At 42.9% G+C, this 22366-nt stretch overlaps 1 protein-coding gene and 1 non-coding gene across 2 annotated transcripts in view; one reads left to right on the top strand and one right to left on the bottom strand.

The window, feature by feature from the left end:
- The window catches only part of LOC126356041 (gamma-aminobutyric acid receptor alpha-like), a 563407-nt gene that overhangs the window by 185875 nt on the left and 355166 nt on the right, over positions 1 to 22366 (top strand). The gene's annotated exons all lie outside the window — the stretch shown is intronic.
- Trnas-cga (transfer RNA serine (anticodon CGA)) lies at positions 19569 to 19643 on the bottom strand. The gene has a single exon. It is a non-coding gene; the product is annotated as a tRNA-Ser (tRNA).

Below are 22366 nucleotides of genomic sequence, written 5' to 3'. Positions count from 1 at the left end.
GGACCATAAAAGACGTAGAGCATCAACAGTGTCGTAGGAGAGAGATGGACTTGAAGGGTCGGATTCGGGAGGCAACACGATCGCTGTGAACAGCAGAGAGACCTTGCAGTACGATATTATGTGGATTAAGGCGGCAATATTTTCAAAACCGACGAAAGAGAAACGAATATAGGTAAAATATTATTTTGGGCAAAACAGATTAATTCTCATTTAAAAATAACGAAATTGTGTACTTCAAAAATGGTACAAAACACGTTTACTTAAAATCTGGCGTGAAAAGGAAAGTCTATTTTCGTATCACAATGTTAGCAAGGTAATTTTAACAACACAAATTACGCTATAAAATTACTATTCATTTCCTTAAGCTGTTTTCAACTTATCAATTTCAGGTAGGCGTTAGATATCATCGATCTGCTAAATATACCAAAACACTCCTCAGACAAGGAATTTTCACTTTTTGGAGGCCTGTTCAACAATACTGATTGGATACTGCCCTCCAGCTGAAGTTCTGAAGTTGGATTAATTTCTCGAGTTTCCACTAAATTCCATGAAATATGTGGTTCCCTACTCAGTTTACTCCTAACGCTAAACTCAAAACGCAGCGTAACAGGAAGGTCGTTATCAAGAAAACGGACTGTAGTGCTAGATCTGGACACCCTGTGTACACTTCAGCAATTCGTATTGCACTTACTTCGGTGCAGAAATTAACATATTATAAAGCTTTATTGACGGTACGTTGCTAAATTACTGTGAATTTGAATCCAGACGACCGCCCTGTTCTAGATTTTTATGTTTGAGCAGCCCATTTACGGCAGTAGACGACGCGAAACGAGGTTCCGTAACTACGCAGTGCAGACACGACTCGGAGGTAATGGATTCTCTCTGTGGGAATGCGTTAAAAACGCAGTTATGTACATTTACTGTATTTTTCTTTTTCCATTCAGTGAGAAAGCTCTTAGTAGAGGGTCCACCCCTTTAGCCCGCCTCTTTTACCGAAGACTCTCCTGAGACGTGAATGGCCACAACGAGCTCCTTGGAGAGGAATTTCTTCAAAAGATTTTTAGGTGCGTCTACACTGCCTAACACGGACCTCGCTTAGGTTTTCACTTTCCCTTATACATATTGTTTTAAATCCCTGTCATTCCTGTGCGAAATATAAGTGTGCTCAGCAGATAGTATATATTAAGAACACTCTCTGGTCAAGTCTCAGTCTTTCTCTGCTGCGGAGTGTGCGCTGTTTTGAAAGTTGCTGGCAGTTACGTAATTTTATTTCTGTTAATGGTTACAACAGGAAAACTCTTTATGCCATGGTTATCTGCACATTCACTTTCACTACTTTTTAAGGTTTTAGAATCAGATGACGGATTTGTCTTTTGTGTATTCCAACTACCTGGGAATCTTTTAAGCAACTTCTTGTCTTTCTCTTCAGTTCCAGCAACTTAAGCACTGAGTCCCAGGCTATGCCGAGCACCTTTGTGTGGTGTGCTGTACGACCTCAACATATCCCGAATAGCTCTTCATCTGTAAAAGATACGTTATGTGCCTGGATGACATCTGTTTCTTCAATTATGGTTTGGTGGTAATACCGACGTCTTAAAAAACCTTTCATTCACAAGGTCTGACTTCCTTTTCCTCCTGTTTGTGATTTTCTTATTTGCTACTTCGAGATTCCTATCACAAGCTTTTACAGAAATCCCACTCCCATTTGACTTAACAGCTACATTTTTCAGGGCACTATCATAAGTAACTTCCCAGCAATTTAAGTGAATTTCTTCTCAATAATTATGGTTAATATCTGCAGAGTTTATTTCAATTTTGGAATTATAGTCTTTGCCATAACTCTTTCATGCCGACCAAGAACTTTCTCTTGTTCCCATCCATATTTCTGCGCTTCACATTGGGCAAAATAGCCAAAGTATTCTAATATCGTGTCTTTTTACCTTAACATGTCAACAGATCACTCCAAATTTGAAATTAATATGTACGACACAACATGTAGCTGCATTAATGTAATCCGAGATTGGAACCAAGAACATCTTTTTATTGACATATATATGTAACCTACACCAACATCCCAACACATACACATTATAAAAATGGATATATGTATATACGCATGTATGTATATTCCATATCCCCTCCTAAAGTACTGCACCGATTTTAAGAAAGCTTGGTAAACATATTGTCTGTAAAGAATCGTTTTGGGGGTAAAAACTACCTACCTATCAAAGGGGTGGGATCAGGGGGGGGGGTGAAAAATCAGTATAGTCCACGACTTTATTCATCCAATATTTGAGTTAGAGTACATTTTGTGACTTGCAACAAATATAATACATAATTTCGAAGCTTTTCGAAACTTTTTCTCGCTGACAACCGTCACAAAATAATGAAAGGAAAAAAAAAATCATCGCTTACTATATTTACGCTATAAATGCAAAGAACTGCCACTTGAAGAGTGATGTTTAAATTTATTACTTCTTTACTACTAGCTGTATTCGCGACACATTTTGCAGACAGTATTGATGTATAACACTGAATGTACCGGCAAAATTGTATCAATGTACTACACATAGTTCAGCAGATAAGAAGTCACAAACACTAAAAAACCGCCGTATCATGCATGACGTTTAAATTTATTATTCCTATACTACTGACTCCAGCGGGACGAAACTTTCTAGGTATACAGGTATGTATCCGGGTATGTATTTATTCCAATCTTCTATTAGTCCTTCTCCTCCTTGCGCCCCCCTCTTCCTCTCTTCATCTCCTAATAGCCCCCTTCGCTATCCATCTCCTTCGCCCCCTCGCTCTGTCCACCTCCTCTACCTCCACTCTCTGTTTATGGAAGATTTTGAGGAACGGGTCCTAGAGTCGGCTGCGTTGAAACCTGTATGTATTTCATCCATATACAGATGATACTTTTTGTTCATAGTAGAATTTAAACGACATTTGAATTCAAACCACCCGAATATTCATTTCACGGTGGACGTGGAAAAGGATCGCTCTGCCGTTCTTTCCTTGAAGTGTTGCTCAGGAGGAAAGTTAATGGTACACTGGAACATGTTGTTTACAGAAGGCCAACTCACACCGACTTGTATCTACAGGTTGATAGCTGTCACCATCCGGGACTCTTCAGTCTGTAACCGCGGTCGCAGATTCGAATCCTGCCTCGGGCATGGATGTGTGTGATGTCCTTAGGTTAGTTAGGTTTAAGTAATCTAAGTACTAGGGGACTTGTGACCATAGATGTTAAGTCCCATAGTGCTCAGAGCCATTTGAATCTTTTTTTTTTTCAGTGCCTAGTCAGCTGAGTTAGACCATCTCTAAATCAGCTTTTGCCAGAATGGTTATAGTAATAAAAACGTGCATCGGGTGAGTGATGATAGTAACGAGACAGCAGCGAAGTCTACTGGCTTTTTGCTTTACGGCGGAAGCATTTCCAACAAGACTAGCAGTATTTTGCAGAAATATGATGTGAAACGTGTTTCCCAAGCCCAATAGGCTTTTTAGGAAGCGTAAAGGACAATCTTTCTTTGCGTAAAGCGGGTGTGTATCGTAGTCCATGTAGTTCCAGCACGTCATAATATTGTGATCAGATGATCTGGACCGTGTAGGACCGGCGTACTGACCATAGGCGTCACATACGCTTACAACAGCCGAGCAAATCGGCTGTTTAAGAACATTGCCTTGACCGATCGTCCTAAAGAATACAATACAAAGGTTCTGTCATGCACTTCCAGCTATTATTAAGGAGGCAGTCGAAATTGATTTAGCAAGTGACCATATAAATAGAGATGGAATTTTTGCTGAAATCCTTTAGAAATCGTGCTCTCTCTCTCTTTTAAAAAAGCAGAGGGTTGGGGTTAATGCTATCTCAAGCGCTGGTTATTAATATTCACTATTGGTAACTCCTGACATGGGTCATCTTTGGTTTTGTGGTGGCGCTAATATGTGTGTGTTTTTCATTTCCGAATATGCTCTGCATATCGAGGTTTTAAATTCTCTTGCACAGCGCTTCCTTGCTGCATTTGAGCTTTGTAAAAGGCAGGGTGAATACCTGTCGAAATATCGAAGGTGTGAAGACATCATGTGACTGCATTCCCGTTCGTTATTTGGATTATACTTCCTTTCTGCGCTTATGTCACGGCTACACCTCAGCCCATCTAACTGCGGGTAATTTGATACAACTGACAGGCGCGAGCCCAGCTCTTCACTTCCGCGTCTTATGTTGGCGGCGGAGCGTGACATGAGCGGCTGGTCCCAGTTCTGCGCTATTTAGTCGCAGTGTTGGGCCCTTTGCAGCAGACACTGAGGAAGAACTGGACACAAATTGTCAAATACTGACGACGTCAAGACATGTACGCTGTCACGTTAAAGGCTGTCGGGAGCATTCAGGCATAGGAAGTGAGAGACACAATGCAGAGAGAAGGCAAACGTGGTAGAGTTTAGATTACCAAATGGTTCAAATGGCTCTGAGCACTATGGGACAACATCTGTGGTCATCAGTCCCCTGGAACTTACAACTAATTAAACCTAACTAACCTAAGGACATCACACACATCCATGCCCGAGGCAGGATTCGAACCTGCGACCGTAGCGGTCACGCGGTTCCAGACTGAAGCGCCTAGAGCCTCACGGCCACACCGGCCGGCTTTAGATTACCGAAACTAAATGGTAACACTAGAGCCCTGCAAATTGCAGACGGTTTCGGCGTCTGTCCAGGGGAAGAAGTTTCGATTCCGAGAATTAACTGGAAACTCCATCCACCACATAGACGCTAAGGCGTCACAGTAGAGGATGGTCAGGAAGAGGCATGTCTCAGTAGAGGCAGCAGGCTTCATACTTCCTCCTGAGAGCCGCCTCGTCAGTGGGTTTACACAGATTAGAGTGCTACTACAGCAGTCCCCACTCGCAAAAGAACAGAGGGCGGGACCAACTGACGTAAAACACTGCTGTTACTAGCCGTAATAGCAATGGTAGGCCGTTTTGCTTTCAGCTGAACACTGTTGGTATCAAACTTGGAATTTATGAATTTTAATTGAAAAGCACCCCTCCTATCGAGTAGAAGGGTAGAAATCCAAATGTGGTTGGCCAGAGGCGCCCTGGAGGTGCAGTGCGAATCATCAGACTGGCTGCAGATGGTTAATCACCGACGGATTGATGGGTTGATTATAGTAAGAGAGAAATAATGCGCTGCACCATTCTTTAAAAACCCTTACTTTTTTTTAATAGGGGGAGAGAGGGTTCTCAGTCAGATCGTTGAGGCGCCGTATCGCTCGTGGCAGTAAGAACCAACATGTCTCTCTTTCTCACCTGGATGCCGCTCTCAAGTTTGTACTTAACATGCTGTTAGTGTTCGCTACGTCTGTTAGCGTTCACCCCCTTGGATTCAGACACTGACTTCTGTTGTGCAAACAACTGCCTCCTTCACTTTTTCTAATGTTTAAAATTAGTCTTCAGTGTAGTAGTTAGCTGATCGCTAATAAATAGTGTTAGACGTGTGAATTCCATAAGTCTCCTGCTGCAAGCATCCTGTTGAGTCTCAAAATCTGGGCCTCTTGTAGAAGTCATGTTTGGCGCTGATCTAACATTAGTACCAGTGATGCTCTTAAACTCATTCCCCAGGCTTTCGGTGGTGCAAAATCTGCACTAAATGAGTTTATTAGCACTGTAGACACAGCTATTGAACTAGTACATGAGGCAGACCATTCAATGTTGTTAAAATTCGCAAAAACCCGTATTCAGGGTTCTGCACGTTGTAGACTGTTTGTGTGAATTATCTTTCACATGAGAAGAAGTAAGAAATATTTTGTTTGCCGGCCGGAGTGGCCGTGCGGTTCTAGGCGCTGCGGTCTGGAGCCGAGTGACCGCTACGGTCGCAGGTTCGAATCCTGCCTCGGGCATGGATGTGTGTGATGTCCTTAGGTTAATTAGGTTCTAGGCGACTGATGACCTCAGAAGTTAAGTCGCATAGTACTCAGAGCCATTTGAAGCAATATTTTGTTGGAAAATTACACATGTAAGCGCACTTTGGATTACTAGGCTTGTAATATGTTTTCTGGCAGACAAAGGAAGAATCGATTGCAGATTAGGCCGATAATGTAGATACACTTCAACATCAGTTGTATGAAGCTGCCCATGGTGCGATGCCAGCATTAGAACTGGTAGGATCTTTTTCATTAACAGGAAAATTAAGCAGAGCAGTATTCATTCAGGGCATCTATAAAGAGCACATACAGACAATTGTGCATGCAGTCACGAATCTTGCCGCTCTTCTTTGGACCTCTTGAATCAGACCCAACTGGTAAGGGTCCCATACAGACGAACAATAAGACTGGACGAACTAACGTATTGTAAGCTATTTCCTTTGTTGAAGGACTGCATCGCTTCAGGATTCTACCAATAAACCGCAACCTAGAGTTCGCCTTACCCGTTACTTGTGTAAACTGATCATTTCATTTGAGATCATTTTGAACAGTCACACCCAGATATTTGACTGATGTTACCGATTCCAAAGACTGATTATTTATTTTGTACATTAATGAGGATTTTTGCTTTGGTATACACAGTAGGTTACACTTACTAATATTGAGAGATAACTGCCAGTCATTACACCACGCATTTATTTTCTGCAAATCCTCATTGGTTTGTTCACAACTTTCGTGTGATACTACTTTCCCCTAGACTACAGCATCATCAGCAAACAGTCTAAGGCCGCTGTCAATACCATCAACCAGATCGTTTATGTAAATCGTAAAAAGTAGAGGACCTATTACGCTGCCCTGGGGCACACCTGAAGTTACTCTTGTTTCTGTTGAAGTGACCCCGTTCAGGACGACATACTGCTCCCTGTCTGTTAGCAAACTTTCTATCCAACCGCATATGTCACTGGATACACCGTAAGCGCGCACTTTTTCTAGCAAGCGACAGTGCAGAACTGAGTCGAACGCCTTTCGAAAGTCGAGAAATAGGGTATCAAACTGGGAGCCGATTATGGTAAGGATCCCACACCGCGTGGCAGTATTCTAAAACAGGAGAGACAAGCGTAGTGTAGGCAGTTCCTTCAGCAGAACTGCTACATTTTCTAAGTGTCCTGTCAATAAAACGCAGTCTTTGGTTAGCCTTCCCCACAACATTTTCTATGTGTTTCTTCCAATTTAAGTTGTTCGTAATTGTAATTCGTAGGTATTGAGTTGAATTTACGGCCTTTAGATTTGGCTGATTTATCGTGTAACCGAAGTTAAACGGATTCCTTTTAGCACTCATGTGGATGACCTCACACCTTTCGTTATTTAGGGTCAACTTCCAATTTTCGCACCATCAGATATCTTTCGTAAGTCGTTTTGCAATTTGTTTTGATCTTCTGATGACTGTATTAGTCGATAAAAGGCAGCGTCATCTGCAAAAAACCGAAGACGGCTGCTCAGATTGTCTCCCAAACCGATCATATAGATACAGAACAGCAAAGGGCCTAAAACACTACCTTGGGGAACGTTAGAAATCACTTCTGTTTTACTCGATGGCTTTCCGTCAATCAGTACGAACTGTAACCTCTCTGACAGGAAATCACGAATCCAGTCACATAACTGAGACGATATTCCATAAGCACACAATTTCACTACACGCCGTTTGTATGGTATAGTGTCCAAAGCCTTCCGGAAATCCAAAAATACGGATTCAATCTGAAATCCCTTGTCAATAGCACTGAACACTTCATGTGATTAAAGGGCTAGCTGTGTTTCACAAGAACGCTGTTTTCTAAATCCATGTTGACTGTGTATCAATAGACCGTTTTCTTCGTATAATTCATAATGTTCGAACACAATATACACTCCTGGAAATTGAAATAAGAACACCGTGAATTCATTGTCCCAGGAAGGGGAAACTTTATTGACACATTCCTGGGGTCAGATACATCACATGATCACACTGACAGAACCACAGGCACATAGACACAGGCAACAGAACATGCACAATGTCGGCACTAGTACAGTGTATACCCTCCTTTCGCAGCAATGCAGGCTGCTATTCTCCCATGGAGACGATCGTAGAGATGCTGGATGTAGTCTTGTGGAACGGCTTGCCATGCCATTTCCACCTGGCGCCTCAGTTGGACCAGCGTTCGTGCTGGACGTACAGACCGCGTGAGACGACGCTTCATCCAGTCCCAAACATGCTCAATGGGGGACAGATCCGGAGATAATGCTGGCCAGGGTAGTTGACTTACACCTTCTAGAGCACGTTGGGTGGCACGGGATACATGCGGACGTGCATTGTCCTGTTAGAACAGCAAGTTCCCTTGCCGGTCTAGGAATGGTAGAATGATGGGTTCGATGACGGTTTGGATGTACCGTGCACTATTCAGTGTCCCATCGACGATCACCAGAGGTTTACGGCCAGTGTAGGAGATCGCTCCCCACACCATGATGCCGGGTGTTGGCCCTGTGTGCCTCGGTCGTATGCAGTCCTGATTGTGGCGCTCACCTGCACGGCGCCAAACACGCATACGGCCATCATTGGCACCAAGGCAGAAGCGACTCTCATCGCTGAAGACGACACGTCTCCATTCGTCCCTCCATTCACGCCTGTCGCGATACCACTGGAGGCGGGCTGCACGATGTTGGGGCGTGAGCGGAAGTCGGCCTAACGGTGTGCGGGACCGTAGCCCAGCTTCATGGAGACGGTTGCGAATGGTCCTCGCCGATACCCCAGGAGCAACAGTGTCCCTAATTTGCTGGGAAGTGGCGGTGCGGTCCCCTACGGCACTGCGTAGGATCCTACGGTCTTGGCGTGCATCCGTGCGTCGCTGCGGTCCGGTCCCAGGTCGACGGGCACGTGCACCTTCCGCCGACCACTGGCGACAACATCGATGTACTGTGGAGACCTCACGCCCCACGTGTTGAGCAATTCGGCGGTACGTCCACCCGGCCTCCCGCATGCCCACTATACGCCCTCGCTCAAAGTCCGTCAACTGCACATACGGTTCACGTCCACGCTGTCGCGGCATGCTACCAGTGTTAAAGACTGCGATGGAGCTCCGTATGCCACGGCAAACTGGCTGACACTGACGGCGGCGGTGCACAAATGCTGCGCAGCTAGCGCCATTCGACTGCCAACACCGCGGTTCCTGGTGTGTCTGCTGTGCCGTGCGTGTGATCATTGCTTGTCCAGCCCTCTCGCAGTGTCCGGAGCAAGTATGGTGGGTCTGACACACCGGTGTCAATGAGTTCTTTTTTCCATTTCCAGGAGTGTATGTTCTAAAATCCTGCTGCATATCAACGTTAAAGATATGGGACTGTAATTTATTGGATTACTGCTACTACCTTTCTTCAATACTGGTGTGACCTGTGCAACTTTCCAGTCTTTGGATACGGACCTTTTGTCGAGCGAACGGTTGTGTATGATAGTTAAGTATGGAGCTAATGCATCAGCACACTCTGAAAGGAACCTAATTGGTATACAGTCTGGACCATAAGACTTTCTTTTATTAAGTGATTGAATGTGCTTCACAACTCCGAGGATATTTACTTCTACGTTACTCATGTTGGCAGCTGTTCTTGAATCGAATTCTGGAATATTTACTTCGTCTTATTTTGTGAAGTGAAATATAATATTCTTCTGGTAAGAGGGGAATTGGATATTCCCTACGCTGGTTTAGTTGGTAGAGACTTTCTTACAACGCATAGTGTAATAACTGATTCCACCAAGGCAACCTTGTGGATCGGGGACAGGCCCGTCAAACTGTGTGTGAAGTCAAACGTCCAACACGCAGGCATCCGGACAAGGGGTTAGAAAGCCACGAACAGATTTTGAAAGTGCAAAGGTAGACAGAAGGCAGAGAGCAGACAAAAGTGGTAGCTTTTAGGTTAGCGGAGCTAAATAGTAACACTAGAGCCCTGCAAATTGCAGACGCTCTGGGCAGCTGTCCCAGGGGAGAAGTTTCACTTCAGAGAATTAACTGGTAACTCCACCCACCGGCTAGACGCTGTTGTAAGGCGTCACTGTAGAAGATGGCCACGGAAGGCATGTTTTAGTAGATACTTGCTGCTGAGGACTGCCACGTCAGTGGATTTACAAAGGTTAGAGTGCTACTACAGCAGTCATCACATACAGAAGGACTGAGGTCGAGGCCAGGTGACGTAAAACACTGTTGTTGCTGGCCATAATAGGAGTGCCAGTGACGTTTAGCTTTCAGATGAACGTTGTTGCTGCCAAACTTGGGAGTTTTTCTTATTGTTAAGTCCAGAAGCATCCCTACCTACTGAGTAGGAGAAGGCGAGGAATCTAAATGTGGTTGGCCAGAGGCGCCCTGGAGGTGCCGAGTGACCCGTCAGGATGGCCGAAGTTCGTTAAGTGCCGGTGGAGTGGACGGTCGACTACAGTAAGGGAGAAATAGTGCACCGCCACAGTTCTTTGAAATCCTATGCTTTTTTTTTAATTTAGAGAGAGTTTTCAGTCAGATCGTTGTGGCACGGACTCTTGAGTCCCTCGTGGCCAGCCCCGGTATGCTCTGACATGTCTGTTTTCCTCACTTGCACCGTTGCTCTCAAGTTTGTGCCTAACATGCTACTAGTGTCCGCTTCTTCTGTCAGCGCTCACCGTCGTGGATTCAGATACTGACTTATGTTGTGCGCCGGCCGCTGTGGCCGAGCAGATCTAGGAACTTCAGTCCGGGACTGCGCTGCTGCTACGGTCGAAGGTTCGAATCCTGCCTCGGGCGTGGATGTGTGTGATGTTGTTAGGTTAGTTAGGTTTAAGTAGTTCTAAATCTAGGGGACCGATGACCTCAGATGTCAAGTCCCATAGCGCTTGGAGCCATTTTTTCTGTTGTGCAACCAGTTCCCTCCTTTGATTTTTCTAATGTTTAGAATTAACCTACAGTGTAGTAGTTAGCCTGATCGCTAACAAATAGTGTTAAGCAGAGCCCTGAATTCCATGAGTCTCCTGCTACAAGCAACATGTCGAGTCCCAGAATCCCTGCCTCTCGTAGGTGCCCTGTGACAGTGTTTGGCGCTGATCCTTTTATCAGCCTGCCTTCACTGGAATTCATCTTTCTCCATTCACTTCTCACCGCTCGGAAATTGCAGACTAACCTCAAACCCCCTGTCTTTCCTCCACCGTGTGTTGGTATATGACCAAATATACATTTCGCAATCCTGACTTATGTTTCCCATACTTTCGTAAATCGGCACAGGCGAATGGAGGGGAAAGGCCACGGCCGACTGCTTCCCCTCTAGCTCTACATCAGAGCAGGTGCTTCATGTCTAATGACATCGCTGCCGACAAAAGCGTCAAACCGCAAAGTCTCCCGCTTTGCCCCCTTCCTGCTTTTAGAATACAGGGGACAATTATACAGCGGAATTGTGGCGTCTGGAACCGCTGGTCCATCAGTCTCCGAGTTTTAAAACATTCCACTTGTTAATATACAGCTGTGATGAACTTTAGCCTCCTGAGGGCCAGAGCTGTTTTAGCAGCATATTGATAATGAACTTCTCTGAATTTTATTACATCAGTTTTCGACAAAGAGCTTAATCATGGAATGGGCATTTAAATGAAAATTGGATCTGAATCGATAAATGAGATTGCTACTCTTAGAAAAATTCCTCCTTGAAACAAAATCATATATCTACTTTTATCAGAAACGCTTATTAAAAGTTAAATTACACATTTCTTCTGAAATTAACTGACCATATTTTTATCAAGATATTTATGTCATCACTTTTTTATTTGAACGAAAGTTGTCTTCTGCAAGGTATCAAAGGCGCTAGTAACAAAATGCAAAGAAAGAGCATTGGTCTTTTCCAAAATCACTTTTCTTGGACCTCTGACAAGCAATTGTTCTGCACACTAACACAAAATATGCTTCACACTCTTGGCGCGTTAATTTGGTTTTTTGCTGCGACCACGCTTCTGAAAACACTATTTTTTAGTATCATCATGACTGGAAGATACCGTTTTATCCTCTGTGGTTCACCACTGTCATTACTTCTCTTCGGTCACTGTTATCTATCACTGGAAGTATCTTCTCTTTTTTTTCAAAAATTCCTCTGCCAAAGCTACCTTGGAAGCCATGAACTGCAGAACAATCTTTCTGGGCTCATTCAGTTTAATCTTGTCCAACTTGTATCCCCCCCCCTCCCTACTATTTGCAGTTTGTCAATCAGTGAAATGAAAAATAGTGCTCTACTCTACTTTTCGTTCGACCTTTGATCTTATAGTAGCTGATCATTCTGTCGGTGAGGTCTACACCTCCCATGTTGAAGCTGCACTGTGATTCTCCCAACAAGCGCCCCTCAAACTTTTTCCATAATTTCCTCCTAGCATTGCCTGTATTTCCATCTGGAATCTCACAACCTTTAGTATGATAATGATGATCATCATCATCACCATCATCACTGTTATCGCTTAATGAATTATCTGCATGATGTGCCTCCTGTTATGCAGTGATTCATCCAAATCTGCTTGCTGCTGATGACTATGGTCTACAGGATCCTCTTCCTCTCCATTGTTGAAGCCCTCCAGGTCATAAAATTCTCTATTCTTCAGAAAATCTGCTTTGAATTGTACTTGCGAATAAGCATGGAACAGAGGGGTGGCGCATAATTACGCAATGTTGTAAGAGGGCAAAATGTTAAAATCAGCGGACGAATCCCGAAAGTAGACTCACAGGGTTCTTTTTTTTGGTCCACTTGTACTCCTGACAAATGCAAAATACAGGACAGTGATTAAGAAGAACAAGTATTTCTTCCACATGACACATAATTATGATCAGTCCTGTGAGAGAAGACAGAAACAGAGGAAAGCGCGAATAATATTTTCAGAGAATTATGAAATGAGCCTCTCCCACATTTTCGAAAAAACAGTGTAATCAGTACCGTACAATAACGTCAATGATAAATATAACACATGGACAGCAGTAAGTGCACAAAGCAGCATATTCCAAAATTCATATCTAAATATTGATAAAAAGTAAACTGCTATTTCCTAGCTGCTCAAACAGCTAAATTCATGCACATTTACTCTTCGCATCACTGACGGTCTAAAAGAAAAAGAAAAAGAAAAAAAAACTAGTCTCTTACTTTATTTTAAGTGTTTCCACTCGTTAAGTCCTGATGACCTAATATTCTAGGTAACCTATCTCTTAAAATTACTGATTTGACTATAAATAAACTAGCAGCTTTCAAATACTTGATACACACACTGAATATAATATCACTGAGCAGAGAAAACTATCAAAAGGAGTTAGGAACAATATAGGAACAATACAGCTCTTAGCCAAAAAAGTGAATATAGCACCCATATACCGCAAACACTCAAAAATAAAATAAAAAGAGGACAAGTGTGGTTAGCACTCTCACTCTGAGAGTTCCGTACAAACTTAATAGTATATACAGAGAGTTCATGAGTGCTTTTGCTAGTATCAGAATATGTGACATAAATGGCCATATCTTTTAACAGTAATGACTTAGAAGCTTATTTGTTTTACATCGCCAAGTGACTGTAGACCTTAGTATTTGACATAAATTTCAACATGATATAGCTCTACTCATTCCTAAGAAAAATCCACCTTAATAGGCGGACAGACAGACCGACAATAAGTGATCCTTTAAGTGTTTCGTTTCTATCAGTTGAGATACGGCACCCTGAAAATGAAGCCAAGCAGACGACAGACAACACTCAACACTCAATACAGGCACGACAGTACATACAAACATCTACAACAGAAACATGACTAACACATTAACAGATACATACACATTAACACATGCTCACAACTCATCATACAATAAAGCAAATATACAACTCATCACACGATAAAGCAAATACACTGAAGAAACAAACATTGTACTTAGATACACAAGAGAAACACAATCCAGTCACCATTACAAACATAAACCAGGCAAGTACTATGGAGCTAGTATACAACAGTCAGAGCCACGCGGGGCTAGCCGAGCGGTCTAGGGCGCTGCAGTCATGGACAGTGCGGCTGGTCCCGGCGGAGGTTCGAGTCCTCCCTCGGGCATGGGCGTATGTCTTTGTCCTTAGGATAATTTAGGTTAAGTAGCGTGTAAGCTTAGGGACTGATGACCTTAGCACTTAAGTCCCATAAGATTTTACACACATTTTTATTACACAACAGTCAGAACGTCGATTGCAAATCAGTGTATCTGGGAATCATAGGCAGAAATTTCAAAACTAAATACGAAGAACACATGAGACGCTGGAAGTATCGAAATAGCCATTTTACCTTTGCTGAACAGCTAATAAAGCATGGGCATGAAGCATTAAACTTGGAGCAATGTATGAAAATTATTAGATTAAACAATCGCTACAGAAAACATTTAACAACGAAGTGAAATTTTCACATACATAGAGCCCTAGCAATGAACATGAAAGCAATAAATGATCAAGTTCATACAAGAAACAACTCACTGATCATGTTAAGCACTAAAACAACAACATACCGAGATACATAAAACAGCCAAACAATATACCAATTTAGCCAATGTCCCCACCACCGACACTTCTACATCAAAAAAACTTTTCCCAGAGCATCCCTTACCGCACACAATTTTTATGCGCTTACGTACGAGCAATCGAATATAAAACTCCAATCCGGCACCCCACAAAGCAAACCAAAGACGACCGAAAAACACAGAGCAACAGTTAGTAACACTATAAACAATAAACACACACAATTAACATACACTTTTTATATAACATGATGTTGAAATGACATGTTTAAGTAAAATTTGTTCGCAAACTCCGAAAATCGGACTTCCTTGATGAACACAGTACAACGAGGTACAATTTCAGTTCGACACATATGCGAGAATAAGATATAAAAATGGAAAGGACAGCCAAAAAGTAATTAAACTCTATGAAACGTGCGCGCAAAACGTTTCTTCTAACCTAACAATAAGAGAACAACGAAAATACTGTTATATAGTGATATATCTACATCGCGCGTTCCTTATACTCATCATCAGTCCAAAAAATTTCTACACAGGATAATTAAAAAGTACAGAAAAGTTAAGGTGGGGAAACTGTCAAAAAATTCTTCTCGGATGTTGTTCAGCTGGCGCGATACATTGGTTTGAATGTCGGTTATGTCGTCAAAGCGTTCACCCTTTACGTAAATTTCTGCAGTTTGTCAGTTTTGGTAGGATCGTCTTGATGACACAAGTCTCGTCACCTATGATGATTTTTTTCCACTAAGGAAATGTCCCCCCCCCCCCTCCCCCCCTGAACCATGGACCTTGCCGTTGGTGGGGAGGCTTGCGTGCCTCAACGATACAGATAGCCGTACCGTAGGTACAACCACAACGGAGGGGTATCTGTTGAGAGGTCAGACAAACGTGTGGTTCCTAAAGAGGGGCAGCAACCTTTTCAGTACTTGCAGGGGCAACAGTCTGGACGACTGACTTATCTGGCCTTGTAACACTAACCAAAACGGCCTTGCTGTTGTGGTACTGCGAAAGGCTGAAAGCAAGGGGAAACTACAGCCGTAATTTTTCCCGAGGGCATGCAGCTTAACTGTATGGTTAAACGATGATGGCGTCCTCTTGGGTAAAATATTTCGGAGGTAAAATAGTCCCCCATTCGGATCTCCGGGCGGGGACTCCTCAGGAGGACGTCGTTATCAGGAGAAAGAAAACTGGCATTCTACAGATCGGAGCGTGGAATGTCAGATCCCTTAATCGGGCAGGTAGGTTGCAAAATTTAAAACGGGAAATGGATAGGTTAAAGTTAGACATAGTGGGAATTAGTGAAGTTCGGTGGCAGGGACAAGACTTCTAGTCAGGTGAATACAGGGTTATAAATACAAAAGCAAATAGGGGTAATGCAGGAGTAGGTTTAATAATGAATAAAAAAAATAGGAGTGCGGGTAAGGTACTACAAACAGCATAGTGAACGTATTATAGTGACCAAGATAGACATGAAGCCCATGCCTACTACAATAGTACAAGTTTATATGCCAAATAGCTCTGCAGATGATGAAGAAATTGATGAAATGTATGATGAGATAAAAGAAGTTATTTAGGTAGTGAAGGGAGACGAAAATTTAATAGTAATGGGTGACTGGAATTCGACAGTAGGAAAAGGGAGAGAAGGAAACGTAGTAGGTGACTATGGATTGGGGCTTAGAAATGAAAGAGGAACCCACCTGGTAGAATTTTGCACAGAGCATAACTTAATCATAGCTAAGACTTGGTTCAAGAATCATAAAAGAAGGCTGTATACATGGAAGAAGCCGGGAGATACTAAAAGGTATCAGATAGATTATATAATGGTAAGACAGAGATTTAGAAACCAGGTTTTAATTTGTAAGACATTTCCAGGGGCAGATGTGAACTCTAACCACAATCTATTGGTTATGAATTGTAGATTAAAACTGAAGAAATTGCAAAAAGGTGGGAATTTAAGGAGATGGGACCTGGATAAACTGACTAAACCAGAGGTTGTACAGAGTTTCAGGGAGAGCGTAAGGGAACAATTGACAGGAATGGGGGAAAGAAATACAGTAGAAGACGAATGGGTAGCACTGAGGGATGAACTAGTGAAAGCAGCAGAGGATCAAGTAGGTAAAAAGATGAGGGCTAGTAGAAATCCTTGGGTAACAGAAGAATTATTGCATTTAATCGATGAAAGGAGAAAATATAAAAATGCAGTAAATGAAGCAGGCAGAAAGGAATACAAACGTCTCAAAAATGAGATCGACAGGAAGTGCAAAATGGCTAAGCAGGCATGGCTAGAGGACAAATGTAAGGATGTAGAGGCTTGTCTCACTAGGGGTAAGATAGATACAGCCTACAGGAAAATTAAAGATACCTTACGAGAAAAGAGAGCCACTTGTATTAATATCAAGAGCTCAGATGGAAGCCCAGTTCTAAGCAAAGAGGGGAAAGCAGAAATGTGGAAGGAGTTATAGAGGGTCTACACAATGGCGATGTACTTGAGGACAATATTATGGAAATGAAAGAGGATGTAGTGGAAGATGAAATGGGAGATACGATACTGCGTGAAGAGTTTGACAGAGCACTGAAAGACCTAAGTCGAAACAAGGCCCTGGGAGTAGCAACATTCCATTAGAACTACTGACGGCCTTGGGAGAGCCAGTCCTGACAAAACACTACCATCTGGTGAGCAAGATGTATGAGACAGGCGAAATACCCTCAGACTTCAAGAAGAATATAATAATTCCAATCCCAAAGAAAGCAGGTGTAGACAGATGTGAAAATTACCAAACTATCAGTTTAATAACTCACAGCTGCAAAATACTAACACGAATTATTTAAAGACGAATGGAAAAACTGGTAGAAGCCGACCTCGGGGAAGATCAGTTTGGATTCCGTAGAAATGTTGGAACACGTGAGGCAATACTGACCCTACGACTTATCTTAGAGGAAAGGTTAAGGAAATGCAAACCTACGTTTCTAGCATTAGTAGATTTAGAGAAAGCTTTTGACAATGTTGACTGGAATACTCTCTTTCAAATTCTGAAGGTGGCAGGGGTAAAATACAGGGAGCGAAAGGCTATTTACAATTTTCAGAAGCCAGATGGCTGTTATAAGAGTCGAGGGCATGAAAGGGAAGCAGTGGTTAGGAAGGGAGTGAGACAGGGTTGTAGCCTCTCCCTGATGTTATTCGACCTGTATATTGAGCAAGCAGTGAAGTAAACAAAAGAAAAATTCGTAGTAGGTATTAAAATCCATGGAGACGAAATAAAAACTTTGAAATTCGCCGATGACATTGTAATTCTGTCAGAGACAGCAAAGGACTTGGAAGAGCAGTTGAACGGAATGGACACTGTATTGAAAGGGGGATATAAGATGAACATCAACAAAAGCAAAACGAGGATAATGGAATGTAGTCGAATTAAGTTGGGTGATGCTGTGGGAATTAGATTGGGAAATGAGACACTTAAAGTAGTAAAGAAGTTTTGCTATTTGGGGAGGAAAATAACTGATGATGGTCGAAGTAGAGAGGTTATAAAATGTTGACTGGCAATGGCAAGGAAAGTGTCAATGGCAAGGAAAGTGTTTCTGAAGAAGAGAAATTTGTTAACATCGAGTATAGATGTAAGTGTCAGGAAGTCGTTTCTGAAAGTATTTGTATGGAGTGTAGCCTTGTATTGAAGTGAAACATGGACAATAAATAGTTTGGACAAAAAGAGAATAGAAGCTTTGAAATGTGGTGCTACAGAAAAATGTTGAAGATTAGGTGGGTAGATCACGTAACTTATGCGGAAGTATTGAATAGGATTGGGGAGAAGGGAAGTTTGTGGTACAACTTGACTAGAAGAAGGGATGAGTTGGTAGGACATGTCCTGAGGCATCAAGGGATTACAAATTAAGCATTGGAGGGCAGTGTGGAGGGTAAAAATCGTAGAGGAAGACCAAGAGATGAATACTCTAAGCAGATTCAGAAGGATGTAGGTTGCAGTAGGTACTTGGAGATGAAGGAGCTTACACAGGATAGATTAGCACGGAGAGCTGCATCAAACCAGTCTCAGGACTGAAGAGCACAACAACAGCTAGGAAATGTTCGCAATTTGCATTTCAGCCATCTCGCAGCAAGCGTCCAAGCGCCTTTGTTTTTGTTTGGGAGTCAAGGTGAGTTTCTCTTCTTCCAAACGTTCTGGAGAATGTCTTGGTCACTCGATTTAGAAACGTTTCTCCATTGCGATTCGTGACACAACAACGTTGACACGTTCATATCGCAAAACTGGACGAATGCATGTCTATTGTTTACAGTTGCTTGTGTAATTGACTTGCACATGAGTTTATGAAATGCGTGGAGCTCTGAACTGTACCCAGATGGCTAAGAGAGCCACGCGCAAATGGAAATGCTATTTGACATTAAAATCAAAGTGAAAGATTGGGTCGCCACCAACTTTAGCCACACGACAAATACGAGGTTCGACTGAGTTAGAAAATTGATTGTTTAGTCATAAGATAAAAACTCGTAAAACAACATTCATTATAATGTCACGCATAAAAAATGGGATGTAATTATTAATATGATCCAGGCATTGTTCACATTATGTTTTAATTTATTGCTTTTTTTACTACGAACTATATTCGTGACACACTTTGCAGGGAGTATTCACATAACCCACTGAATGTACCAGAAAAATTACATCATTGTACGACACTTATTGCAGGAGACATAACGTCATAAACACTGAGATGGGTGAAAACTACCACAACACGCAAGGCGCTTAAACTGATTACTTCGTCGCTACTAACTCAGTTCGCGACAGTTTTAGCAGATATTCTTCATTTTCACATATGCTGCTGATTGTACTTAGAAAAATATATACCCGTACAACTCATAGTTCAGGAGATATAACGTCGTAAACACTGGGATGCGTGAGAATCTATCAAATCATGAATAACTTTTTAATACACACACAATAAAAAAGTGTTGTATCACATTTGTTCCGAGAGTTCTGGAACATGTCCAGAAAATTGGAATAGAGATCAACATAAACATCCAGAATGAGATTTTCACTCTGCAGCGGAGTGTGCGATGATATGAAACTTCCTGGCAGATTAAAACTGTGTGTCCGACCGAGACTCGAACTCGGGACCTTTGCCTTTCGCGGGCAAGTGCTCTACCAACTGAGCTACCGAAGCACGATTCACGTCCGGTACTCACAGCTTTACTTCTGCCAGTATCCGTCTCCTACCTTCCAAACTTTACAGAAGCTCTTCTGCGAACCATGCAGAACTAGCACTCCTGAAAGAAAGGATATTGCGGAGACATGGCTTAGCCACAGCCTGGGGGATGTTTCCAGAATGAGATTTTCACTCTGCAGCGGAGTATGCGCTGATATGAAACTTCCTGACAGATTAAAACTGTGTGCCCGACCGAGACTCGAACTCGCAGAAGAGCTTCTGTGAAGTTTGGAAGGTAGGAGACGGATACTGGCAGAAGTAAAGCTGTGAGTAGCGGACGTGAGTCGTGCTTCGGTAGCTCAGTTGGTAGAGCACTTGTCCGCGAAATGCAAAGGTCCCGAGTTCGAGTCTCGGTCGAGCACACAGTTTTAATCTGCCAGGAAGTTTCAACATAAACATCATTTCCGCACTTTTTATTGCTCATGAAAACCACACATTGCATGTTGTACCACCTTATAGCGAGACCTTCAGAGGTGGTGGGACAGATTGCTGTACACACCGGAACTTCTAATACCCAGTAGCAGGTCCTGTTGCATTGATGCATGTCTGTATCCGCCGTGGCATACTATCCACAAGTTCATCAGGGGACTGTTGGTCCAGATTGTCCCACTCCTCAACGGCGGTACGGTGAAAATCCCTCAGAGTGGTTGGTGCGTCAAGTCGTCTTTAAACAGCCATTTTCAGTACATCCCAGGAATGTCGATAGGGTTCATACCTGGACAACATGCTGGGCACTCTAGCCGAGGGATGTTTTAGCCCGAAGGAAGTCATGCACAAGATGTGACATTGGGTGCGCTAATAGTCGTCCATGAAGAATGCCTCGCCGATATGCAGCCGATATGGTTGCCCTGTAGGTCGGAGGATGGCATTCAGGTATCGTACAGCGGTTACGGCGCCTTCCAGACCACCAGTGGCGTACGTCGGCTGCACATAATGCCACTGCAAAACAACAGGGAATTTCCACCTTGCTGCACTCGATGGATAGTGTGTCTAAGGATTAGATTAGATTACATTAGATTAATACTTGTTCCAGAGATCATGAATACGACACTTCATAATGATGTGGAACGTGTTAGGTTAATAAAAGATGTCTGTACAAGATATTACATTACACAAAAGATTGCATGACACTAATGTTTAAGTTGTTGTTGTTTCTTTTTTTCCTTTAATTTATATCTAAAAATTCAGCCAGTGAGTAGAAGGAGTTGTCATCTAGAAATTCTTTTAATTTATTTTTAAATGTTAGTTGGCTATTTGTCACGCTTTGGATGCTGTTTGGTAGGTGACCAAAGACTTTTGTGGCAGCACAATTTACCCCTTTCTGTGCGAAAGTCAGATTTAACCCTGCATAGTGAAGCTCATCCTTTCTCCTGGTGTCATAGCTATGCACACTGCTATTACTTTTGAACTGGGTTGGATTATTAGCAACAAATTCCATAAGTGAATATACTGTGAGGTTACTGTGAGGATCCCTAGATCCTTAAATAGATGTCTGCAGGATGACCGTGGGTGGGCTCCAGCAATTATTCTGATTACATGTTTTTGAGCAATGGATACTTTTCTACTCCTCGATGAGTTACCCCAGAATATGATGCCATACGAAAGCAGTGAATGAAAGTAGGCACAGTAAGCTAATTTACTGAGAAGCATTCAGCCTGACCGGGTTGCTTCCAAACACATCTCCGACGATTGTCTGGTTGAAGGCATATGCGACACTCATCGGTGAAGAGAACGTGATGCCAATCCTGAGCGGTCCATTCGGCATATTGTTGGGCTCATCTGTACCGCGCTGTATGGTGTCGTGGTTGCGAAGATGGACCTCGCTATGGACGACGGGAGAGAAGTTGCGTATCAAGCAGCCTATTGCGCACAGTTTGAGTCGTAACACGACGTCCTGTGGTTGCACGAAAAGCTTTATTCAACATGGTGGCGTTCCCGTCAGGGTTCCTCCGGTCCATAATCCGTAGGCAGCGGTCATGCACACCTGTAGTAGCCCTTGGGCGACCTGAGCGAAGAATGTCATCGACAGTTCCTGCCTCTCTGTATCTCCTCCATGGCCGAACAACATCGCTTTGGTTCACTCCGAAACGCCTGGACACTTCCCTTGTTGAGAGTCCTCCCTGGCACCAAGTAACAATGCGGACGCCATCGAACCGCGATATTACCGTCTAGGTATGGTTGAACTACAGACAACACGAGCTGTGTATCCCTCCTGGTGGAATGACTGGAATTGATTGGCTATCGGATCCCCTCTGTGTCATAGGCGCTGCTCACACATGGTTGTTTACTTGGGTTTAGTAACATCTCTGAACAGTCAAAGGGACTGTGTCTGTGATACAATATCCATAGTCAACGTCCATCTTCAGGAGTTCTGGGAACTGGGGTGATGCAAAACTCCTTTTGTTCTGTGTATTACTTATTTACTATTAATTCCATTCACAACACATTTGACGGATAGTAGGCACATATAATTTTGGACAAATACATCCAGTCGTATGTCATTGTACAGAACATAGTTCAGGATATGCGACGTCATAAACTTTAAGCTCCGTGAAAATGCAACTGCAGCGCAAAATTCGCTAGATATGCAAGTGAAATACGTGTACAAATATGCGTGAAATTTGCTAAATATGTGTGTAATATATCTGACATGTGTGTATGCGAGCAGTGTCACGGGTGAA

This window comes from Schistocerca gregaria, chromosome 3, assembly GCF_023897955.1.
Source record: "Schistocerca gregaria isolate iqSchGreg1 chromosome 3, iqSchGreg1.2, whole genome shotgun sequence".
NCBI classification, from domain to species: domain Eukaryota; kingdom Metazoa; phylum Arthropoda; class Insecta; order Orthoptera; family Acrididae; genus Schistocerca; species Schistocerca gregaria.
Note: the sequence above shows the minus strand (reverse complement) of the source record. Positions and strands in the feature narration are given on the sequence as shown.